The sequence below is a fragment of the Bidens hawaiensis genome, unplaced genomic scaffold (genome assembly GCF_021521415.1).
Source record: "Bidens hawaiensis isolate Kalapana, Puna unplaced genomic scaffold, B.hawaiensis_p1.1 tig00012956_1, whole genome shotgun sequence".
Lineage (NCBI taxonomy): Eukaryota > Viridiplantae > Streptophyta > Magnoliopsida > Asterales > Asteraceae > Bidens > Bidens hawaiensis.
Window position 1 is genome coordinate 556,164 of NW_027492084.1, and position 26,160 is coordinate 582,323.

Sequence of the window (26,160 nt, forward strand, 5' to 3'; positions counted from 1 at the left end):
GCGATGACGTTGGTTTATCAGCGATCACGTATCGCTGTTGACTCTTCTAGAATGCTTTTGACCAAGCCCGTCGCGATACGCAATGGGCTTGTCCTTTGTCCCGTCGCGTATCGCGATATGACAAGAAAACAAAATTTTTCATTTTAAACCCTCAGGTTTTGATTTTTGGCAGATTTGGTCCCTTGACTTTGAAAGTTTGACATTTTTGGCTCGAAATTTCCGTGATGTTACAATATATATAGAGAGAATAATTAACACCATAACCTAATCCTGCACACATACAATTTTATGTGCCTCCTCTCTCCTAAACCGGGTTCCTCTCAAGAACCTTAACACCATCCTTAATTATACATCCTAAAGGGAACTCGACCAAGCTGACAATCATGTCGTCTACATCCTTCTCTGATACGGTTTCTACTCTCCCTGTTGTAACAGATACACATATAACTATAGGTTTATCATATTATTCATGTTTTCCATTATGATCATGAGGAATTGATCAACAATACTAGGTTGGTTTATGGGGTTTTCTCATCTAAGGTGGGCTTCCTCATTGAGGAATGGAATGAAAATAATCGGGTGAGTAAGTGGCCCGTCAATGATCCAAATGACCCTTTAAAGCCATACACACACATATACTTACGTCAAGACCGAAAAAATGACTTAAGTCCGAAGTTGGGATCGAACATTCGAACTTACTATAATATAGGTGAATTGGTTTGGAGAGTAAACTTCAATACGATCTGAAACTAAGCTTGTATTCAGTTCAAGCCAGTTCATATAGTATTTTGAATTACTATTGGAGATATGTTTCATTTTCTTTCTTTATAATGATCTCTCTTTGTTTAAGAAGTCAAACTTGTTTTATGTCTAATTATTGTTTTATTCTAGGCTAGGCTGGTTGTTTTAGGTTTGATATTTGTTTTCTTAACGACCAAAAAATATTATTATTCAACACCAACGCTCAGAATAGCAAAAAGGTACCGACCCAGTACAGATTACGCCACCAAAACATAACACCAAATAGAACAAAGATTACATTTATTCAATTGATTGCAATCACAGTTTATAATCAATAAAGAAAACAAAATCTCCTCTAATATTAACATTTCAAATGTTATCAACGTCGGGTATCTCAAACACAAACCCTAAATGCTTAAGGAAACAGACGCACAGTCATAGATGAATTAAAAGGTTATGTTGTGATAATGGTGGCAAATTCATCTCGAACCAAATGATGGGCTTCTACTACCAAACTTGGTTTTAAATTGCGTAATGCGCTCCGATGCGTTTTGCCCAAAATACGATGCGAGATGCGCAATGGGAGTGCATCACGTATCCGATGCGCTCTTTATTATAATAATACTAAAATTCTGAAGCATTCTTCATTCACGAAGGAAAAGTTAATTGGGAATAACTTCCACACATAATAATTCAATGCTAACCCTGTTTTTTGAAAACTGACGATAGTACAAAGGATAATAAGTTAAAACTGGCCCAATTCCTTGAAAATAGGCAAACCGGTTTTAATTGAAAATTTACGATCGGTTTGAACTGAACTAACTGTTAGAAAACTCAATCGATTCAATTGAAACAAGCCATTTCAATTGGAAATTGTACATTGATTCAATTGAAGCAATCCAATTCGATTGGAAATTGAACATCAATCCAAATTGACAATCGATGCTTTGTACTAAAAGAGTTCCAGCCCATATCCATCAAAAAACATGAAGGTCGAATGGAAATGTTGATATCTCCTTCAAACAGCCCGTTCATTTATGTTTCAAGGAAGTTTACCAAGAAAATTTTGAAAATAATATATACAAGCCGCCACATACATCTAAGGCCGCTTACCAACAAAAGCTACCATAATAAAATACCATATGAGATGGTCTTTGGAAAACAAGTAGATTACAAAAAGATGAAAACTTTTAAGTGCTTGTTTTATTATTGGAGCACAAAGACAAGATGAGACAAATTTCAAGTAAGGGGAGGCCTGGTGTTTTTGTAGGGTATCCTCAACGCACGAACAGATAAATTTATGATGGCGATCATCGAAAAATTGTTAAGTCTTGTGATGTTCATTTTCTGGAAGAGGAATTTCCATTTGACGTAAAAAGTCACAAGCCATGAATATTTGAACAACTCATTGATGAAGAAGATTAGCATCCTTTTGCAAGAAAAAACATATAAAAGCACAATGGGAGTTTGGAAGACAACCCATACAAGAGTCGGATTGTTCATGGTTCGCAATTGGCTGAGTAAGGCCTAATACAAGAGAATAAAGAAGAGGAAATCGAGAACCGGCCTAGAAGAGCAAACACATGCTTCGAGCCTAGAACCCCAATATACCAAGAATGAAATTATGGGTAACATAAAAATTTTCTGATAACATCAAAAGCATTAGCCACACCAAAGAGAAAAGAATTATTTCTCATCCAAAATGGTTTGAACATTTTGACATAAAGTCAACGTCAATTGACCATTCACGTTACACAAACAAGCGATATTCTTCTATGATACATCCTCTGTCTAATTAGTTATCTTATGATAAATTCTTTAATTCTTATAAAGCTTACTTGACGGCCATCACATGTAGCACGGTCGAAGCTATGAAGAAAGAAATTGAAGCTCTTGATACAAATAAAACATGAACTATAAAAGAGTTACCAGAAGGCAAACATGCTCTTTATTAGTTTCAAGGTAAAATAGTTGACCTTCAGATCTAATGTCACGTCGGTAATGGTCAATATTTGAGTCTTACGGTCTCATGTTAAAATCCTATCTCACGAGGGTTTCTGTAAACGAGTCAAGCTTGAATCGTATAAATCATTAAAAACAATTGATTCCCATTAAAAACAATTAATTCAGAATCATAGTTTTATTATAATCCGGAGAAGGATTAATATTGTTTATATAAATATATGACGTCGGGGACGAGAGAGAGAGAACAACAAGCGTAGAGAGAGACGACGGTCTGAGAGTGTATGGAAACTATAAGCTTCCTAAGCACTGTGACAATAACGAGGTCTTGAAAGCACTTTGTAATGAAGCTGGTTGAAGAAGACGGTACCACCTATCGCAAGGTAATTTTGTTAATTTGTAGATCTTATTATTTCTAGTTTGTGTTTATTTTATTTGGACAAGTGAATCAATGATGAAGATGAACACAACCACATCTCGTCTTCTCCGTCTCGTCTCAGATCTGTAAAACACGAACACTCGTTAGAATAGTTGTTTGTTTTAATTAATTTGACCCTCCTTGTGTTTGTTTTAATTTCTACATTCTTAGCATGTCAACAATAGTTGTTGTTCTATGACTTTTAACTATACTGATTTTTTATAACTCAGCAAGATGTCAATTTTCCATCCTTATTCCTCATTGCTTTTAGAATGCACACTTTTTAGTTTTGTAACGCTCCGTGTTGAATTCAATTTATGAGTCACCTTTATAATGATTTCAATTTTCCATCTTTATTTTAGAAAAATGTAGTGTTATAAATGATTCTTTTCTAGATTTTACTTAGTCATCCACAGCGGACGACCCCACCTCAGCTTCGCCGCGAAAGTCTCTCGCTTTCCCCCACCTATACTCCCGCTCGGATCCGGACAAGAAAAAGAGACACCGTTGTGGATGCTCTTGTGGCATATGAAAACCGTAGCTATTATTTATAAACCTTATGAATAGAATAGAGTTAACATGCGTCCGATCTTAACTTTATAACAAAAGTCTTTATCATAACTTGTTTCTTTGATTACATAGTAAATACACGTTTAGGAATCTAATAATTCAAGATGAACACGAGGTGATTTAATTTGTGTAAAGTCTTTAAAATTTACCTCAGATGAATATAGTTTAGACATTAGTATTTTATAAAGATTGAGCAACTAGTGAGTGGCAAAGCGGGCAATAATACTAATATTGTATAATGTTAGCTCAATGGGTATATTCTTATGATACAAATATTAGATACACTATTATTCTGATTCATGGTTATCGTTATTCACTGCTATATATGTTGTTATCTTGATACATTGTTATGTTGTTATCCTGATATGCAATTATCATCAACTAGTTTAAACACTAGAAACCTTAGAGGTGTTTAGATGCTAGTTCTTTTTTAAAATTTGGGTATCCGAAATATATACCATCTTATCTTCAAGATGAATGTACTATGTAATTCATAATTTCATATTGAATTCTTTTGTAAAATGTTTTATGTGCTCTAGCTGTTGAGTCAATAATACTTGCTGTGTTCTTTCAAAAATACTTTCCTAAAAGATATTAGTGATTACACTTTGGTCTTAGATAACATATCATCAATATCTTCATTAGCATTGGAACTAGAATATATATATATATATATATAACATGATTACCTTTTTTTTCTAATGTCTTTGTTTAACTTTTTATACTTGTGCAGGGTTGCGAACCCGTAACACGCGTGGAGTTAACAAGTGGATCCGCATCAGTCAGTTTAAGCCCGAGCCCGACATCTTTCCCGAGCTCCATCATCTCTCTATACCACTAATGGCAACCCGGACCCTAATTCTCTTATCCCATGGCTCAAAAATCTTTCATCTGGTTCGAATCCTTCATCCAACTTTCCGCACCATATTTACATACCCGGCGGTTCAATAAGTGCCCCGGTCACACCACCATTAGCCTCACCCACGTGTCAAACACCACGAATGACCGACACGAACCCCACGTGGGTCCCACAACACTACCCATTGTTCTTACCATCCTCAACCCCTCAAAGTCCAGGTCACCAAACACCAACCGGGTCAGGATGGTTATCCGGGGTCCAAACGCCCCAAGACGGGCCTTCGTCGCCTACTTTTAGTCTTGTGGCGTCGAACCCGTTTGGGTTTAAGGAAGTGATGTCGGGTAGTGGGTCCCGGATGTGGACTCCGGGTCAAAGCGGGACGTGCTCCCCGGTTGTGTTTGACCAGACCGCGGATGTTCCTATGTCGGATGCGGTTTCGTCTGAGTTTGCATTTGGGAGTCATATGAAAGGTTTGGTGAAACCGTGGGAAGGCGAGAGGATTCATGAAGAATGTGTTTCTGATGACCTTGAGCTCACCCTTGGGAACCCTAGCACTAGGTAACTATTACTTTTTTGACACGTGGCAACACGGGCATGTCAGGTCGGGTCAATCCAAAACATTCTTTTACTTAATAACTTTTAGTGAAAACTTTTAAATTACATGATAGTGAACAAAAAGACCGAGTTGGGAACCAAAACAGGGTTTGAGAAATTCTAGTTTGGGCCCGCCCCGAACCGTAGGGTTTAATTGGGTTTGGAACCTCTATGGCTCTATGTTAAAGTCTGTTTGAAACGGATTAAAATCGAATCAAGTTGGTCATAATCCAGTTTTAAACCCGAACTGATACTTTTCTATTGTAAACCGGTTTGGGCCAGAAACCAATGTTGACAGGTTTGACCGAACCTTTTGGGCCGACCCGACCCGTAGAGTTGTAATCGGGCTGAGAAGCCCTCTATTGAAGCCAGTTTGAAACAGGTTAAAACTGAACAGAACTGGTTATAACCCGATTTTAATCCGGAACTGGTTTGGAACCAGATCGATTCTTTTCCCTTATCGGTTTCAACCAGAACAGGTTTGGGCCAAAATCCGACGTTGATTGTGTTTTACCGTACATCTCTTAAAATGATACCTTTATGCACTAAAAGAATATTTTGGGCCCCTTTTGGCTCGATTGATCGGTTTCTTTTTTTAATTTGGTTTTCTTATTTTACTATTTTAAAGATAAAATATAACCTGAATCAACTTATGTATCAAGTAGAGAATTTTTTTCTTTCTTAATAATGTCTTGAATTTAGAATGATTTTTTTTCCTTTTGTTTTGTAGATGAAGGACATGGTGGAATCTGTAATGTATCATCAGCTGATTTTCTTTCTTAAAAGAGACTATATTTGTTTTTTCCAAGAAAAGGAGAGAAATTCATAGTAAATTATAGGTGATAGTTCATGTGTGATGGCTTCTGTATCTCTTTATTCAAGAATTTTTCTATTTATATATATTTTTTCTAATTTATTTATTTTTATTCCAAGAAATTACATCATTGAGACGTTTGACACACCAAACACATATATTTATTTCATCTACTTTTTATTTTTTGTAAATCTATAAGATGTAATGTGACTTGTGCTAAAGTAGAAACTATATACAATAGATGACTAAATCACAACTTGCATTAGCGGTAAAGAGCTTTTTTTTAAGTATGATACTACTCCCATTACGCGCTCAGGATATGTTTTTACTAAAGTTAAATCTTTGAAAATGTGCTGTAAATTGAGACTCTTCAAGACACTTGAATAGTCGAAGGTTGTACAAAGTATTATGGATACAAATTTTAGAGATGGAGATTCCAGTAAAGAAACGCAAATAGTCAAAATACTCTAAATTTTAAAGATAGAGATTAACGACTTTCAAAAAAAACGAAAAATACATGTAGATGAAGACTTCATTGTAAATGCTCTAAAAAGAACTAGTCACATGGATTCTCTTTTGATACTATGATTTATCTCCTTAATTGTTTGAAATCTCTGTCTCTTTCTTTTTAGGATTTACCTCCAACATTGCCTACAGCGATCAGCAAGTTATGTGTTGTTCTCCCCTTGTTTAACTATATAGTGTCTTTAACGGGTTCTCTAGTTTGTTAATACTTAACTTCATATTATGACCATTCAACGGAAATCATGTTTATATAAATATATATCCAACGCCAAGTCGCCAAATGATTGTAAGATGGTAATTCCATAATCAAATCAGTAACACGAAGCTGAAACCAATACTTTTGATAATTCGAAAAAGAACTTCTTCGAATTATTACTGTTCATGTAGCATAGACTCATCATGGTATGAAAAATTATATGATGGAGGAGCTGGAACTCCATGTATAAAACAAGCGGAAGATACACAAAAAAAAACAAAAATGGAAAGTAACAATTAAATGGCCCATGCAGGTCTCGAACCTGCGACCTTCGCGTTATTAGCACGACGCTCTAACCAACTGAGCTAATAGGCCTTGATGTTTAATTAGTATTTGGATAGCTTCCTATTAGGACGTAAAAAAGACAAGTTTTTAACGTTTTGTAAACTGAAGTAATGTGGCTTTAGCGACTTCTATATAACCAACAAAAATAGTATTTTAAATTTGATATTAAAAACAAAAGAGAAAATTGTTTTATTTTGTTGTATTCAAAGATACATTTGTATATTCTAAAAGATACAGCTGTATTTATAATGACATTTTCTTTTTATAACATAATATAAAAATATGTTAGCGTTACAGAACAATGTCTAAAAGATCTCAAACCAGATATAAACTTACGCGGCGATATTTATATGTAATTTAAATAGTTTTTTTATAAAATATGTAGCATACGTATTTTAGAAAGTTAAAGTTTGTATTTGATTTCCACTTTGTTAGGTGGTTAGGGTGTAGAATAAAAAGTCAATGGTTCAATCTCGTATATTATAACATTTAGCCGTTAAAAAAGTCAGTATGTAACAACTCACAATTTTTTTAACTATCATTTTGCTTTTATTGTAATTTGAGGTAGTAATATATATAAAAAACAAATTACATATAACATTTTTAGTTAATAACAAGTTTCATTAAATGTTAAGAATATGTAAAGAAATTCTATGACTAAGAGCACCTTCAAAGCTATTCACCACAAACCTTAGCAAACCAAATGAAGTTCTAATTTATTTTTACCAAACTCACCCAATTTTTCTACAACAACAAACACAAATAAACCTTATTAATGAACTATTAAAATTATATATATATATATATATTGTTTATGTGAGTGTGTGTGTGTGAGAGAGAGAGAGAGAGAGAGAGAGAGAGAGGGACCTATGCTAGTCCGCTCCTCATTTGCAGCCCAAACTTTCAAACCCAAAAACTAAAGGTTAAGTTGCCTCTTGTCCGTCTACCTTCATTTTGACAACGAACTTAACGATAAGAATGCTCTAACAAGCTAACTCAAAAAAATACCTTTAATTTTCTAAAATATAAAGGTAAAACCATTTTCTTTACCTAATATTTATTTTTGTATTTTGAATAAAAGTTTTCATAAATTATAGAATAATAACTCCTTTTTAAATTTAATTTGTTTAATCGTTTTGAGTTCTCGAAGTCACCTCTTTGAACAACATAGACTAGGTTAACAACAATATACGAACAAAGATAATATTATAATACTCTACCATATGCATTTCCGCTTATGTATACGTTTTCTGTTTTTTACTTCTATTCGTATTCCCTTACAACCAACCATCTTCATTTAATTAGTATCTCTCTCTAAAAACCGGTGATGGCCATAGTGGAGAGCATCAATCTTCAGTTTTCCAAAAAGGTTCTTTCTTTTACCCATTGTTTCATATTTAAATCCAATAAGATCTTGTAACGTGTTATATATTATTAATCAAAAACGATATAATGAAAATAATTAAAAAAGTTATAATCACATTATATATTCTAAATATAATAATGATATTACAATATACCCATTTACCATTTCATGCTTTATTTTTGGCAGTTGCTAGCGGAGTTGTTTGGTACGTACTTCTTGGTATTTGCTGGATGTGGCGCGATCATGGCAGATATTGACAAGAAATGTTCGGTAGGTAGTTTGCCTGGAGTCGCGAGGATGGTGATGGTTTACACAATTGGACATGTATCTGGTGCACATATCAACCCTGCAGTCACCATTGCTTTTGCGTCTTGTGGAAGGTTACCCTGGAAAGAGGTGATTCTTGTTTTGATGTTTAACATGACAAAACAAACCGATATCGGTGAATAGTATTTTTTTTCATATTAACAATCTCTCTTTATACATAAAGATTAAAATGAAAAAAAGAATGATAAAAGTAATCAAATAATATAATTAATAAACCTGAAAACCTAATAATGATGCATAAACTTCAGTAACTATCACAATATTTCAAACTAAAGATATAAATTAACTAACAAGTTATAGTTATAATAACAACTAAACAATTTCATTTGAATGTTTCAAAATCAAGATCTTTTCTTGAACATTGAATGATGACTTATGCTTTTTAGGTACCCGGATACGTGATAACTCAAATCCTTGCAGCAACGTTAGCGAGTGAAACCGTACGATTAATATTTAACAGGACACATGTTCATTTTGTTGGGAATGTCCCTCCGAGGTCCGATCTTGAATCCTTGGTGATGGAAATTATTATCACGTTCTACCTTATGTTCGTAATCATGGCTGTTATCACAGATGACTGAGCCGTCAGTACATTTTTATTCACTTTTGCTTATTGCTAACAACATGATTTCATGAATTTGATAGTAACTTTTTATACATATTCACTTAATCTAGAGTGGACAACTAGCCGAGGTCGCCATTGGATCAATCGTTTTACTTAACGCCATATTCGCAGGGTACAATCTACTTATCAATTTTAGTTGTATTAAAAAAAATTTAGTTTGGTAGGTGCACGGCTTATGATTTCGCTAACCACTTTTCGACTTTTTTTTTTCTAGTTTTGTACCTCTAGACATGATACATACCCTACTTAATATGATAACTCATACAATTTTTTTTTTTCGGAGTTTGTTGATGGGACAAGCGAACTCGGCATGTTCGTTTGGGTTACAAGCAAACTCCAAGATGTATCTTACCTAAGACAAAATAGCAAAATACACCCTTTATGTTTGACTGTTTTTTCAATTGTCGTCCTTTAGTAAAATAAATGGCAGAATTCGTATTTTATGTTTCAAAACTCTATCACATTATGTCCTTTGACACTAACTCAGTTAATTTTTTTCGTGTAATCTGATCATGTGAAGCATAGAAGGGTAGTTTAGTAATGTTACATATTTATATAATATTAAAACAAAAAGAATAAATATATTTAAAAGAACTCTCTCTCTCTCTGCAATCCATATATATAAGAATCCACCATCACCACCCACCCTATATTCCTTCTATCTTTGTATCGTCCAGAACCACCATCACCCCGCCACCACCTGTTTCCGACAGCCGCCGCTCCTCTATTCGCTACCAACATCTGAATCTGGGGAAGAAAATGGTCAATTAACTCATACCATAACCAAAATCTATAAAATGTCAACAACTCAATCGGGCACCATCTCCACCTAATAACCGACTGACCTCCCAGTACCTGCCAGTTGGTCAATACCCACAAGATAAGCCAAAGAAAAGCCGATTTGGTTCATAAACCCAAGATTTCAAAACCCTAGGGTTGGAGGCAAACACAAGACCTGCAATTTAGTGCTTTTCAAAATAGAGAGAGGCGTCGGGGATTGTTCTGAACAATGAGTAGATCGTTATTTGTGGTCCCCAGAGAGAGCCGTCAGGGATGGCGCTGAACAGAAGAGCTGCAATTTTGGCTACGGTCTCATCTAATCGTGCTCGTACAACTTGAAATCCTCCGTTACAAAGCTTCTAGTGGTTGAAGTGAGTGGTGGCTGCTGTCTTGTGTGGTGGTGGGGTGGTGTTTGGTAGCCATCGGTTCCGTGGTGCTGGCTGGAACTGGTGATCATTAGTGTTGGGCTAGGTTGAGAAGTGAGTGAGTGAGAGATAGAACATAGTGGTGGTTGTTTTGTTGGTCGATGGATTGTAGAGAGATAGATAGAGAGAGAGAACCGGTGATGGTCGGACAACAAGTTGTAGTGGATGTTTAGTTGGTGGGTGGATTGCAGATAGAGAGAGAGAGAGAAAGAGAAAGAGAGAGAGAGATATTTTTTTTTGAGCGGTGACTTTCTCAGTTAAAGGTAATCACAACTCCTACAAGAGGAGCCCCACTACCCCACTCAGGCCAGATTATGTTGTCTTAGCCGGATCCACGCTGGCATCCGAGTTTGGCTTGATCGTTCCTGGTAAAACCCGACAGCCCAACCCGCCCGAAGGCATGACAGTCGAGTTAACCAGAACGAGTCTGGAAACAAACGGTAAAATCCATGCGGCATATTTATTCTTTTAGTTTTAATATTAAATAAATATGTAAAATTACAAACTACAAAGCACATGATCAGATTTAACGAAAAAAATTAACTGATTAGTGTCAATGGACATAATGTGATAGGATTTTGAAACATAAAGTATGAATTCTGCCAATTCTTTTGCTAAAGGACAAACATTGAAAATAAATCGAACACAAAGAACGTCTTTTGCTATTTTATCTTTACTTAATTTAACCCAATGACTACTACTTTTCTCCAAACTTTATAGAGTTCGCTTGTTACCTAAACGAACTACCTGAGTTTTAGATGACGCCTACAAATACTTGTTGGGTTCGTAGGCCTTGTTGGCCCGGTTTATTATATGAAGTCAAAAGAGGAGACGGGTGTGGGCGGTTGGGCCCAAGCCAAGCCCGGCCCGGTTTAGATTTCTTGCATAATAATTTACTAACCCTAGTTCAGTCTCTATATAAACAACATTATGTACTTGTAATATTTGGTCACTCAATAAAGATATACCTAGTTGCCACCCGTGGACGTAGGTCAGTTTAGACCGAACCACGTTAAATCCTCGTGTTCGTTTACTGCTTTCGTGTGTGTGTTCAGTTTTGTGTGTGCGTTTAATCCTAACAAGTGGTATCTAGAGCTTAGGTTCAGATCACGCGAAGAACACGTTGAACCAGCCAAGTCGCCGCCAAACCATCCAGCTGCCGCCACCCTACTGCGCTAGGGTTCCGCCGCCGCCTACGGTTTTTTCGATTGTCGTTAGGGTATACGTCGCCGCTGTTTCGCCGCCACTAAACCCAGCCCGACGATCGCGACTAGGGTTCAGTCCACCGCCATACACCAGCAGTAACCACCGTAGTTATTCACGCCGTCGATCAGTTCGTTTTCGGCAGTTCAATCACTGACCAAAGAAGATTAGAACTTGTTGTGATAGTATGGTCAGGGTGTTAGTTTAGAAGAAGAAGGTTGAGGAGTTCCGATTTGATTTCGGTAATTATTTGAGCAGAAGAAGAGAGTGAATTTTGTGGGTAAAGGCTTTGGGAATTATTTTTTTCTTTTGTGGAGAAGCACGTGATCAAAGTCCCAAACCAAGAATTCATTTTTTTAAGCTTTGGACCATCAATTTTGGGCTAGTAGATCTAGCTTGTTTATTTTGTTGGGCCCGAGATCCATTTAAGCAAAGGTCGAGTCAAGAACGAGCGAATCAAGATCCTATTTTTGAAGAACAGTTGTTAAGTCAGAAGAAGCGTTAAAGAAACTTAGAACCAGTACCAACCGAGTTTGTCAGGTTTTATCGTTTCAGTTTAAAGTTTCAGTTTTCTGATTTTTAGTTCGTTATTCCGCTGCACGTTTAAAATAGGTTGATTTTTTAACAGAGTTCAGTAGAACAGTCGTTAAGTTCAGGTTCGTGTTGCTGTGTCTGTCTCTGTTTTTATCCAGTTTTTCGTTTTAGTCATTGTTATGGCAGAAGACGGAAAGGTTTCGATACAGAAGTTTGACGGACAGAAGTTCGGTTGGTGGAAGATGCAGATTGAGGCACTACTTTGTCAGAAAGACTTGGATATAGTGTTTGAGGATGAAAAACCAGAAAAGATGTCAGAAGCAGATTGGAAGAAGTTAGACAAGAAAGCTAGGGCTTGTATTACTTTGTCGTTGTCGGAAGATGTGGCGTTTAACATCATGAAAGAAACCACAGCACGTGGTATGATGGAGGCGCTATCCAACATGTATGAAAAGCCTTCGGCAGCGAATAAAGTCTATCTTATCCGAGAGCTAGTGACAACAAGAATGAAAGAGGGTGGGTCAATTACAACTCATATCAATAATCTTAATTCGATCTTGTCCCGCTTAGTGTCAGTTGACATTAAGTTTGATGATGAAGTTCAAGGCCTCTTGTTATTATCCTCTTTGCCCGACAGTTGGTCGCAAACAGTGACTGCAGTTTGTAGTTCGTCTACAAATATTACTTTCGATGCGATTCGAGATCTAATTCTGGGAGAAGATTCAAGACGCAGAAGTTCAGGTGAATCATCAGGCAATATGCTAGTCACAGAAGGTAGAGGTAGGGGAAAACAGCGAGGCAGTGGGAGCAGGAAGAGGAGTCAGTCTAAGACTCGTAAGGATATTGAATGTTGGGGTTGTAAAGAGAAAGGACACTTCAGGAATCAGTGTCCGAATGGTAAGAAAGAGGTGAACGTTACAGAAGACGACACAGATGACGGGGTCAGTAGTGATGAGGCTTTGGTTTGTAGTGTTGAGAGTAGCGTTGATGCTTGGGTGATGGATTCTGGTGCATCGTTTCATGCCACTCACTGTAGTGAAACGATGAAGAATTTTAAATTTGGGGATTTTGGAAAGGTTCGACTAGCGAATGATGATATTTTAGAGGTTACGGGTATGGGAGACGTTGATTTGATAACTTCAGCCGGTACTTCTTGGACTTTGAAAGACGTGAGGGTTATTCCAAGTTTGAAGAAACGTTTGATTTCAGTTGGGCAGTTGGATGACCAGGGGCACGATGTTAAGTTCGGGAATGGGCAGTGGAAAGTAGTCAAAGGGAATCTCGTGGTTGCTCGTGGCAAGAAAATGGGTTCGTTGTATATGGTCGATATGTCACCGAAAGGAGTGGATCCAGTTTTGGTGAAAGACAAAGTCCGGTTCACAGAATCTCGTGGGCAGAAGAAGGTTCGTTTTGCAAGTAACAAACCTAGAGCCAAAGTGAAGATTCAGGATGAACGAGCTAGGAAGGTTAAATCAGTTGGGGGACATCGTGACAGTGGGAGCACAGGTCGTGTTTCAGTTACAGTTCCAGGTCGACAGTGGATTAAGAAAACCAGTATTCCAGCTGTAAAAGTCTCTCCAATGAATTACTTGCTGAATATGGAGAGTGTTTGTTCTCAGGTTATCTCAGGATCCGGTAGTTCGTTACAGTGGGAGCCGGTAGGGACAGAGAACGGGTCTGGGGCAGTTTCAGCCATGACTGACGTGTTGGAGCTCCGGGGAGCTTCAACGGGCCTTCAGGTTAATTGATGAGAAGGCGGTGGCAACTAGAAGAAGTTTAATGTTCAGATTACAGAAGTACAATCAGGAGTGCAGACGAGAGTACTCAAGGCCTTCGAGTGGGAGATTGTTGGGTTCGTAGGCCTTGTTGGCCCGGTTTATTATATGAAGTCAAAAGAGGAGACGGGTGTGGGCGGTCGGGCCCAAGCCCGACCAGGTTTAGATTTCTTGCATAATAATTTACTAACCCTAGTTCAGTCTCTATATAAACAACATTATATACTTGTAATATTTGGTCACTCAATAAAGATATACCTAGTTGCCACCCGTGGACGTAGGTCAGTTTAGACCGAACCACGTTAAATCCTCGTGTTCGTTTACTGCTTTCGTGTGTGTGTTCAGTTTCGTGTGTGCGTTTAATCCTAACAATACTTACCTGATCCCTAATCACCTACTAATTAATCCATATAACTCTACATTATAACAACCATTAAAGTAGTGTTTTGAGGCGTACATTTTGATGGCAGGCCAATATCAAGCGCGTCAATGAACCCGGCAAGAAGCATAGGACCAGCACTCGTGTGGAACGAGTACAAAGGGTTATGGGTCTACATCTTGGGACCGACAGTTGGTGCCATAGGCGGTGCATGGGCATACAACACTATTAGGTTCGTCGATAAGCCTTTGAGTGAGACAACCAAGGTTGCGTCTCATTAATGATTTATGGAGTTGTATATCTTAATATGTTTAAATCTATGGATTTATTTACATTTTTTTTTATAAAAAAGAACGTGTGGTTAATTTGGCTATATAGTGCAAGAAATATTCATTAATATTCTACATATACAGAATTCCAACAAACTTAGTTTTCAAATTGCAGATGTAGCTTTCAAGGTATTATAAAAGAAAGGAATGAATCCGGTTTTTATCATTTTCTATATGTACTTACTTTTCTGTTGTTTTGTGAGATGGTCTTCATGTACACAAACAAGGTCACAGCAAGTGTCATAATTCTTTAAAAACATATATCCCTAAGTTATAAACAAAGTCCACTTGATTTACAAACACACCAAGAGATGCTAACAATTATGCTTAGAAGTCGATGCAGTGTTGGTGAAGATGAGAACCAAACACTGAGAACATCGTTCATAGAGGTGAGAATCAGTATATTGGGGGTTCAATAACGTGTATTGGATTATAAGATAAAATTATCAAAATAGCCATTTTATTCAAGATAATTAACAAAATAGCCTTAGCTTACAAAGTTGTACCTATCAATCATTGTGAAACATGTGTTGTTTTCTAATATGAAGCAACATATTGGATCACTTTGACGTAGTAGATTTAACATGGTGCCCTAGATTTCCATCTGAAGCCGTTTTCTTAAATTGACAAGAAAGTTGAATGATAGTTTAGTAAATAAAAGAGTCAAGATATAACATCCCAGGTTTTATGATTGTATTTTTAATTATTATCTGAAATATCATTTTTATAAACCACATGTTGAAGTACTTATTGGTTATTTTAGTGTTATTGGATTAACTTGTCGATCGAGAAAATAACGTTAGAGATTAAACGAGTTAGGTGACGCGGGAGTGCGAGCTCGATTTAATTCTAAAATGTTATTTGGGCTTTGTATTTATATTTGGGCTTAAGTATATTGTAAAGTGGGCTTCTAATTATTGATTTGGGCTCATATGGGTTTTTGGTTTAAACAAACTGTTTATAATCTCAGGGGATTTGATAATAAACAGAGAAGAACGTTACTGGGTTCTCTCTGGTTCTTCAATTCACAGAAACAATCAAAATCCAATTCCAACTACAGAAAATCTTTGTCTTATCCGATAAATCATTGCTTGTAACCCGCAAATAGGTTTATCTGAAAGTGATTCACGATTCAGAGATTAATCCAGGCAATTGTTCAATAAACCAAGATTAAAATCATGATTACAGGTTTGCATCATCGATCGAATTCATCCTCCATGTACGTAATTATACAACAAAGATAAACCTATTAGGGTTTGATTTGGTTATTGATTTTCAAATTACCAGAATCCTTAATTTGGATGTCTCCTGAAAATATAGTGGAAACCCTAATTCGATTATTTATTTAAAAACATACTGTTTTGGTTGCAGTAATCAAAATCAAAAGAAACAGACCGGATATATGAATCCATATATGAATCTCATCATATAATAAATTAATATGGGTATGAAAGCATAACTGAATCAACGTTTTTCAACAAAAGATGATGGTTAATTGACTATATGTGTTAAGAAAAGTTGATATATAGAATTTATGGTTCTTAAAATTGAATCAATAATTGTTATGATTCAATTTTGTATGTAACACAAAATAAATTCAGTGGTTGTTTTCTTTTTATCATTTATAATAATTTCATACTAAAATGCAATTTAAGAAGAAAATATGAACGAAGGTTCTAATAAACAAGTGGCTGGAAAATAAGAAAGAAAAGTATCTTGTTTGATTAGTGGTTCTTTAGTAGTTCCATTCAAATTTCATTGATGATCTACATGATATGATTAATAAAGAATTATATGCAACATAATCAGAAATATATGTAAAACCAAAGGGAATAAGAGGATTGGGTGGGAACCTTTAATTATCTTTTTCACTGATATCTACGTATTATTTATGCATATATGTATAATGAATTCATGTATATATGTATATATTTGGCCACTGACAATCTGACATCAAAGTGTCATGACACTTATTATTAGTTTTAGTCAAAGAATAAACAAGGCAAGTACATAATATGTCTAGACAAGGAAATGGATTTGCTTTGTTAACTTTTGTATACAGCAACTATACAAGGTATGGGCTAATATAGCTTAGATCATGCATAGAGTGAGATAGCATGTATGTATTTAGAAAAAGTTATTAAAAATATATATTCTGTGATTCTCTCTCTCTGGAAGTTTTGGATAGTAGTAGTTATCAAAATATAGTATTACCAGTTCTGGTTTTGAGAGGGATTTTAAATATGTTGAAGCCATACACAAGTTGATCAAACTATTGAAAAAAATTTGTTGTTGATTAAATCCACTCCTCCCATCATAAGGTACGTTTATTAGCTATATTTTAAATTTGACAAAACCTTTAAGTTTTGTAATTGATTCAATGATTCATTCGGAACATGTTAATTTTGTAAAACACAAAATTGGATTTGATTCAAATAAACAAAATTTATTTTATAATTTGGATGAAATAAAATATTATTAAAAATATTTGTCCAGATGGTGCACACATAGGGTTAATGGGCCAGGCCCGGGTAATAATTATCATTAGAAGTATACAAGTTGGAAAACCCTTTGAGATGTGAAATAAACGAAACTCGAATCTTCGGGTTTGTTATTAGACTCGAAAAGTTTAATGGTTTTATAAATAATTCGGTGAAGAATTATTTGTGGTTTATTTCTTATTCCTAATATGTACAGGATGACATGCTTGCATGATGGGTAGACACGGGTGATACGAGTAATATATGCAAGGATCTGAAATGGTTTGAAGAATTTGAACCGGTTGAAGACTTGTATTTACTTGTGGAAAACCTTTGTTTTGGATTATGTGTTGTATGTTTCATGGATTAAAAAGAACCTCTTGTCTGGGTTGTTTAAAAATAATTTTTGGTTTTAAGCAGGTTATTGAGTCAGATAAATTTGTTTTATCTCGACTTGGAACCTTTGTTGGATTCGGATATTCATGTATTGGAGTATTTAAAGTAAATATTAATGTTATATTTGTTATTTAATCTGCTTGCATGTCATAATCATTTCAAAGCAGGATAGACAATATGTATATATTGTGACATACCAGGTTAGGTCATGTGAATTATTTTGGAGTGAAAAGAAATATAGAATCTTGAAGGAAATGATTGATTCCTTGTTTTCTTACTCGGGTTTGAGTGATTGATTAGACAAAGAAATTATTATTTTCAAGTTTTGATATAAAGGATCTGGGGGAGGTTGATGTTATCCTACATATAATAATAAAAGGGAGTAACAATGGTATAGATGATTCGATTTCAATATATTGAGAAAGCATTGAAGAAATTCAATCCGTTTGATTGTTCTTCGGTTAGCACTCCTACATATAGATCATAATATCAAGTTTTGTCTAATCAACGTGATTCTATTTCATAATTAGAGTATTCAAAGTTAATTGGATATTTGATGTATGCTATGATTAGCACAAAGACTTACATAGTGTATGTCATGGGCAATTTGAGCAGAAATACTAGTAATCCTAGTGCTCAACACGCAAGTAGAAAACAAACTGCTTAATTATGGATGTGTATTCTCTTTTGGAGAATGTTTCATTTTTTAGGTAATTAAGGAATTAATTTGCATCACTTAACAATGGAAATCAAGTTTCTAGCATTTGCAACAATTGATAAAAGTGGTTGAATGTGTAAGAAACTGTGATTACAAAATTCTATTATGGTCGAATCGATATCACCAAAAATCTATCAGGTATGATAGTGATGACTATGTCAAATGTATAATGGAAAGTCTAGACGGTTATATGTTATACAATACAATGTGTGATATCAGTTGGTGTGTAATATATGAGTATAATTTGGCTGATGATCTAACTAAAAGGTTAGGAAGAGATCTCATGAACATATCAGTCATGGGGATGGGTTAAAGTCCATACATTAATATCATATGTCAAGACACCCAATTCCCATCTAATACAACGTTAGATGCTAAATTCAATGCGGAAAGCTTGTCATATAGATATTGGAACACAATATCATAAACATAACAAGGTTTATGTTCGGACCGCGAGATAAAGTAGGTTGAAGTATAGCTTCTTAATAGTTCATTGATAAATTGGAGTGCGGGTGCGAGAATAATGAGCTACCTATAAGAATATGAAATTTAGCCGCTTCAAGAAGCTTTGGACTTGAGCTTTGATATATTCTTTGAAGGATGAGGACACATGCTAGTAAAATATTGTGTCGAGTGGAATTTGGATTTATAAACGTATGTGTATTTTGCCTTGAAGTATTCAAATGGATAGCAAGGGTTCAATCCATAGGACACCCCGATATTCGAATATTTTGATCGTGTAATTTACTAAGATGAAAATTCAATCCGTAGGACATTTCATTTATGCATACGTTTGTGTTTCTGTGACGATGGTTAAGTTATCATGGATATCACTAAAATAGGGGAGGATTGTTGGTTATTTTAGTGTTATTAGATTATAATGTGCGAAACGGTCTATAAAAAACTTAACCTAACCTAGACACTCTAGTTTTAAATTTATAAATCTAGACTATCCTAATGCTAGACCACTAGACAGGCAAGTGTACCTATCAACTATAGTAAAGCCTAACGAAGTTCGGATATCGAACCCAAAGGACACTAGCGACACCTAAACTAGACTCTGACTAATAACTTAAATAAATAGATTTAATTGATTTTTGTGTTTTTTATTATTAAATATTAAATAATATAAAATAAATAATAGTTACTCTAAAACTGACACGGAAAAATAGAACTAGAACTCAAATAGGGGAAACAACTACCTAGGTAAGGAATTCTACTAGTAAACTCGTAAACTCTAGGAATTGGATTTATGATTGGTAACCGTTCTAAAAAAATATGAAACTTAAGGAATAACTAAAGTATGCTAGATCCCCTCCCGGTCTCACCAACAATACCTAAGAACCCTAAATATCATGTAAGCTCAACGGTTTAATGGTTCGGATCACCTCCCGGTCTCACCTTACCTAACTATGCTAAGGTACCCAAAGATTAAATCACCTCCCGGTCTCTCTAATCACAATACACCCTAAGGCGTAAAGGGGTATTTTTATTGAATTCGGTTATAATTCGGATCTGTAAGAATCTAAAGGAATCTAGGGTAACTCACTCCCGTGCAATCACTACCAAAACCCGCAAAAGACCATAACAGACGACACTTAATTACCTCCCGGTCTCTCAAGTGGCAGAATATAAGGAATCTCTAAACTCTCAATACCGCTCCTATGGAATACGTTAACTATATACCATAAACTAGTTACAAACACACAGTAAGTAACCTAATATGCATCCATACATGAAAGACATTCACAAAGACACATATAGGACAATAAATTGATCATAAATTAATACAAAATACGCACGTGCATCACAACCAAATAAAATTAAAACTTTACCAAAGCATGAACCAATTAATATATAATCCAAAACTGAAAATAAAACGAGTCTAAAAAGTATTCATCCAAACTCAGGCAGTATGACAGTTTAGCTACTCATAATTATTGATGAAACAAGGATAAAACAATTAATATGGTTCATCGTAAAAGAATAATAATAATAGTTGACCTTATTGCATGCTTCTCTATTTCTTGATTTCTTTGATCTCCTCTACTCGAAACAGGGGTGGCTCCCCACTAACTTGCGTCTAACCTCCTGTGCCCCCCCCCCCCCCCCCCCCCCCGCGTCGGGTTCTGCACCAATCAGCCTCTTTTTATATGTCACGTCAATACTTAAAAAAGTCACGTCCCTAACTCAGTTGTTATGAAAGCCCATCTATAATTAGTTGGTTAATGTCCATGTCCATTCTTTTTCAAACGAGGACCACAACTACACAAGTTATCAATGTTGCTGGTGACTTTTATTTAATTCTTTTAATCTCTAGCCTTAAGCCTTGATGTCCCTAGCAAAGAAAGAAATCGTAACAGTAATGTATTTGTCATATATAGACCTAAATTTAATTAATTCCTTTCGTCTAGCATTAAAACTTAAATCATGTAATTTTGCTAGGTTATTCAGTTTACGTTACAATAATAATAATAATAATAATAACATATAGTTAGTTATGTAAAAGGCCTTATTTTTAGCTCGTTGTCTAATGAAACCATTAGAATTACATTTAAGCCACTTATAACTAGTATCTTAACAAAAACTAACTCAAAAGTAATTAAAATGAGGGAAAATTTATATAAAGATATATATAATTTGGACCATATCAGATTAACTTGTTGATCGAGGAAATAACGTTAGCGATTAAACGAGTTAGGTGACGCGGGAGTGCGGGCTCGATTTAATTCTAAAATGTTATTTGGGCTTTGTATTTATATTTGGGCTTAAGTATAATGTAAAGTGGGCTTCTAATTATTGATTTGGGCTCATATGGGTTTTATAGTTTAAACACACTGATGTTATAATCCCAGGGGATTTGATAAATCTCGATCAATTAAACAGAGAAGAACAGACGGATACTGGGTTCTTTCTGGTTCTTCAATTCACATAAACAATCAAAATCTAATTTCAACTACAGAAAATCTCTGTCTTATCCGATAAATCATTGCGTGTAACCCGCAAATATGTTTATTTGAAAGTAATTCACGATTCAGATATTAATTCAGGCAATTGTTCGATAAACCAAGATTGAAATCATGATTACAGGTTTGCATCATTGATCGAATTCATCCTCCAGGTACGTAATTATACAACAATACTAAATATGGATATCAATATATAATGGATGTTATATTATATAAAAATGTGGAACAATAATAACTTGGGTGGAATTAGGTGATTCAAATAAGAATCTAATGTTATATTCTTCCTTGTAGACAATAAAACAGTAGAAAATCTTTAAATGCTGATGGGTATGGGTATGGGTATGGGTATGGCTGTATGGGTATGGGTATGGGTTTATGGGGTAATAGGTGGCGAATCAATGTGAAAATGCTTGTAGTAATGAGTAAATTTAGTTGCAATCATAATTTGTTGATGTTTCAACGTCTGAACTTCCATCATTGATTATACATGTCTGATTAATTAAAGATTCATTAATTCTTGTTGATATAAGAAATCGCATTTGTTGGCTGGAGTGATCTTGTGGTTAGAATATGCGGTAGCGACTAGTCATGATAAACAACTAAATTGAAGGCGGTATCATAGAAGTGAAAAGAATCACCAAGTTCTTATGGTAAACTTGCGTCAAGGGTTGAGGATCATTAGTGTATGTTATGGAAAAGTGTTCATAAATTGATAACAACAATCATGATGTAGATGTTACTAGTTGTGTACTATTATGATCGACCCATGAATTGCCAAAGAGTTGCCTAGCTATATAACATATGATCATATTTGTTGATTTTGACCAGTTTGTTTATAATAATAGATTGTTTGAATAAGTGTGTAGGATCATATGCTTAAAGCCTACAGTAGCACCATCGTAGCCTACAGGGGGGCTACGCTGACCAATGAACGTAGGGCTTATGTTGGGTTGGTGTAACCTAAGCTGGGCCTTGTAAAACTCTTAGTTCGGTCATGAAAAGAGTGGCTATTTTATGCCCCCGAACTTAGCTATTAATAGTCGATCAGCAACTCAAAAGCAACCGAATAAGTAACATTAATCAGAACACAATATCCAATCAAATTTAGGCAATTGAGTTAAACGCATTTTGGCATGAAGATAACATGCTATCAAGAGAAAGTGGACTGATACTTGAATTGACATAAAAGCAAATGAGTTAGGAAATCTTCTAACTTAACTACAAAGCGCAAATCTCTCGCCACGTTTAAAGTTACGGTCTTATCAGTACTACTGTATGTAAATTTTTTTTTTGTATTCATTCTTTTTTATATATAATTTACTATAAAACGATTACAATAAAGTGGCAGGCAAACAGGCAACAAGCTGCGCCGCAACCCCTTTTGAATAGCAAAGCCAATCCTGCTAAAAACGAAGCTTTGGGACCTAGAAGCTGAAGAGGTTCCGTGTACGACGCGCTGAATCCTACTCAAAAATTTCACAGCCTTTGGGGCCAGAAAACCACTTGTATCAAAGGCAAATGGTAGAAAGACATGTTGATTATCTAAACAAGTTTTCTCGTGTTTAACAACTTTGTCCGATTTAGCCTTCAACGCAGCCTGACCCACAACAAACCCACGGTCTCTGAGCCCAACAAGAGGAATATCAGCTGGTCATAAAGTAGACCTCCCTTCAAGAGGATCCGTGAGAAAGTTAACAGGGGCCTCCTTTTAAGCAGAAATCCCTTCCCTGCCCGTATGTAAATGTATTAATGAGCCGGGTAGACTGATAAGCATTCATAGGCGGTTTGACCTAAGTGCTAGACCTGAATTCCATTGTATGGAGCTCTCCATTTTCAAACTCAACGGTTTTCCCCAATTTTATTAATTAATTATACCTGCTTAATTTTTACTTTGATTTAAGTAATTTACGTCTATACGTAACCATTCATAGACCATGAACACATGCATGCAAAAGACTTAAAGACCTCTTTAAGTAGCATGGCCAGATGGCTATTAAACTTATTTTCATAGTAATTTATACAATACTAGTACTTATAGACCCTAACTTTTACATTAAAGGTTCATCAATGAGGAGTTTTAAAGAACATACATCATACATGGAAGAAGGTACTCATATTTGGGGTGGTAAGAAAAAAGTGAGGGATTGTGTCATAGTGATGCTACACAAGTACAAATCAGGTCTAGTGGGCAATGGTGGCCATGTGGGTGATACTCGAAGATGTTTGTTGGTCATGAACAAGATATACAGATCCTGGTGTTCACCAAGAGTCCAAGGTTCCTGCTGCTCGTTAACTGTGGTCTTGTCTTTGATCAAGATAACAGTACTAAACAATTGCATGAATTTCAGTTTAACTTAATTAGACAGTTTTAATACTAGTATAGTAAAGTGTTTACAAGTTTTAACAAGATACAATTACATACATTGGTCAACATGATGATGATAAAGGTGTTGGTACTTAGAGCTTACATTTATGTTATTTTAGTTATAATCAAAATTTTCCTAAAAAATAAATAAACTACTCTAAATGATAGAAAAATAAATGTCCCATGAAGGTCTCGAACCTGCCGACCTTCGCATTATTAACACGACGCTCTAACCAACTGAGCTAATAGACCTTGATGCTTTCAAGCTATTTCAAAATTCCGTTAATTCAAAGAATTAGTGTTGATGTATGTCCTTTTTTCAACATTATCGAGCAACATGAGGCCAAGAAAGTCAAAAATACAGTTCTAAACCCGTGGTCGGCCGGCAGGTCGGTTTTGGTAAACTAAAAGTCATGTGAGTTTCGCGACTTCTATATAACAAATAAAATATATATAAAATAAAAGATAATACAAGTTTTATTATTTTTAATTTTTACCACATGTAAGTCTATTCTAACTAAAGACACAGCTCTATTAACAATGTACAAAACGTAACCAGAATACATGATATATAAATGGACGTCTTTAAACATTAATATATGAATCTAAGAATCCAATAATTCACTTGTAAGTGATGATAAGTTAATATGTGAGAGAGAAAGAGAGTATGTATCTTGTTACACGGTTATATAACCGACTTATGTATAATAATAGGTTCCTAACTTTATATGATTTTTAGATTTGTTTAATTAATCGTGATCTTGTATTAAACGTTATTGTAAATAACATTAATGTCTATTAATTTGAAACCGATACAAGTTTATTTGGCCCTGTGAGGTTTTTTGGGACTATGATAGTATTGTACTCTTTAATCTTGTTTTACGTTATAGTCCTGTTTGCAGTAAACCCTTTCAAGTTTCAGCACAGTTTTCTTTTAACTTTGACGTCATTTTCAAAAAATTTGAGGTTTATTCTTGCATGTGAAAATACTAGAATAAATTACATTTTTAGTAATTCAAGTACATATTGGCGGACTTATAAAGACCATTTATGGTGTCAATCAACACCAATAAGAAAAAAAGTTTATTTATATACAATAATATATAGTACCAAAATTCAAGCAACGTACACCCCAGATTTCTTTTCAGCGGCATCCATAAAAAGAATTAGAAGATAAAAAAAAATATACTTAAGTGATATAGCCCACTAGTTTATTTGTTTTGTTACATACTCATTTATTTTTTTATTATTTAATTTATTGAGTTTATAACTGATAATGGTTTTTAATATTATTTATCTATGATTTTGTAAATTCAATTTATTATATTGTAAAAAAAAGCCATATTTTTCATATTTATTAAAAGAAACTTCAAATAAATACGAAGGCAAACAAAGAATTGGTCCACACAAAATTATGATACTATAAATTAAACTCACTTCCAGAGTTGAAATCATGGAACCATTGGTTAAAAGGTTTTAATTTAAATAATACTACTAAAGTGTTAGTTTCAAGTTTCTAAAATAACCTGTCCCGGCTCAGACTTAATTGAAAGTTATGTATAATCGATACAATATATATCCGAAGGCGAAGGCCGGAAATTAGTGATGCCTATTGACAAAACTTCTAAATCCCTCATATACATTTTGACATTTTGTAAATAAATTTGTAAACTAATTACATATCAGATTCTTACATTTCTTATTTCTTTGGATTATTACTAGAAATAAAAATACAAAAATACCGTCAACCAGTTGGATTCAAAACCTTACTCTTTTCATGTAATCCCATTTATTATTGATTGGTTAGCATCTCCTATCCCAACACGGTGTGAAATAATTTATGTTTGTTGTAAGAAAAATTATATATAAAATTTTATATTATGAATATTAATAGAATATAGTAATGGCTCAACCATGTTCAATATGTTGCAAATTAAAACTTACTCGGATCCACCTGTCAGTCGGCACCTCCTCTCATTTTACCTCTAGCTTTCATCCTCATATTTTTTCTACTTTTAATAGCACAACTACTTCATACATCATTCGGAAAGAACCACTATTACATAAATATTTTTTATTCTATACTGTTCATTGACACTCCTATAAACACCTATAAATACACTGTTTTTTTCTTCTCCAAAATCCATCTCTATTTTCAGCTCCTTTCTCTCTCACACACAGAGTAACTTCTGAGGTGCAATGGCCATGGTGGAGAGTGATGGAGCTGCCATTAATATTATTAATGAGCATCATGTGGTCATACCAAAAGATGACACTAAAGATATCACACCACCTTCTTTTTATATGATTAGGCTTCACAAAACGCTGACATTATATTCTATAATATTCTCTAATATTCACTTCTCCCATAAGGTTCTTTCTTTTATTCCATAATCCAATCTTTAAATCATTGCAAAAATTATACTAACACTATTTCATGATTGATTTTCTGGGCAGTTGCTAAC

At 34.9% G+C, this 26,160-nt stretch overlaps 1 non-coding gene and 2 pseudogenes across 2 annotated transcripts; 2 read left to right on the plus strand and 1 right to left on the minus strand.

Moving 5' to 3' along the window:
• Positions 1-2,682: 2,682 nt before the first annotated feature.
• On the plus strand, positions 2,683-6,060 carry LOC143542765 (BES1/BZR1 homolog protein 4-like; annotated as a pseudogene). Its single transcript, XR_013136948.1, has 4 exons — positions 2,683-2,703; positions 2,942-3,086; positions 4,425-5,108; positions 5,875-6,060. The product of XR_013136948.1 is annotated as a BES1/BZR1 homolog protein 4-like (transcript).
• A 920-nt stretch (positions 6,061-6,980) lies between these two features.
• Positions 6,981-7,054, minus strand: TRNAI-AAU (transfer RNA isoleucine (anticodon AAU)). Its single transcript has one exon. It is a non-coding gene; the product is annotated as a tRNA-Ile (tRNA).
• A 1,297-nt stretch (positions 7,055-8,351) lies between these two features.
• LOC143542766 (aquaporin NIP1-1-like) lies at positions 8,352-14,719 on the plus strand (annotated as a pseudogene).
• The last annotated feature ends 11,441 nt before the right edge of the window (positions 14,720-26,160 follow it).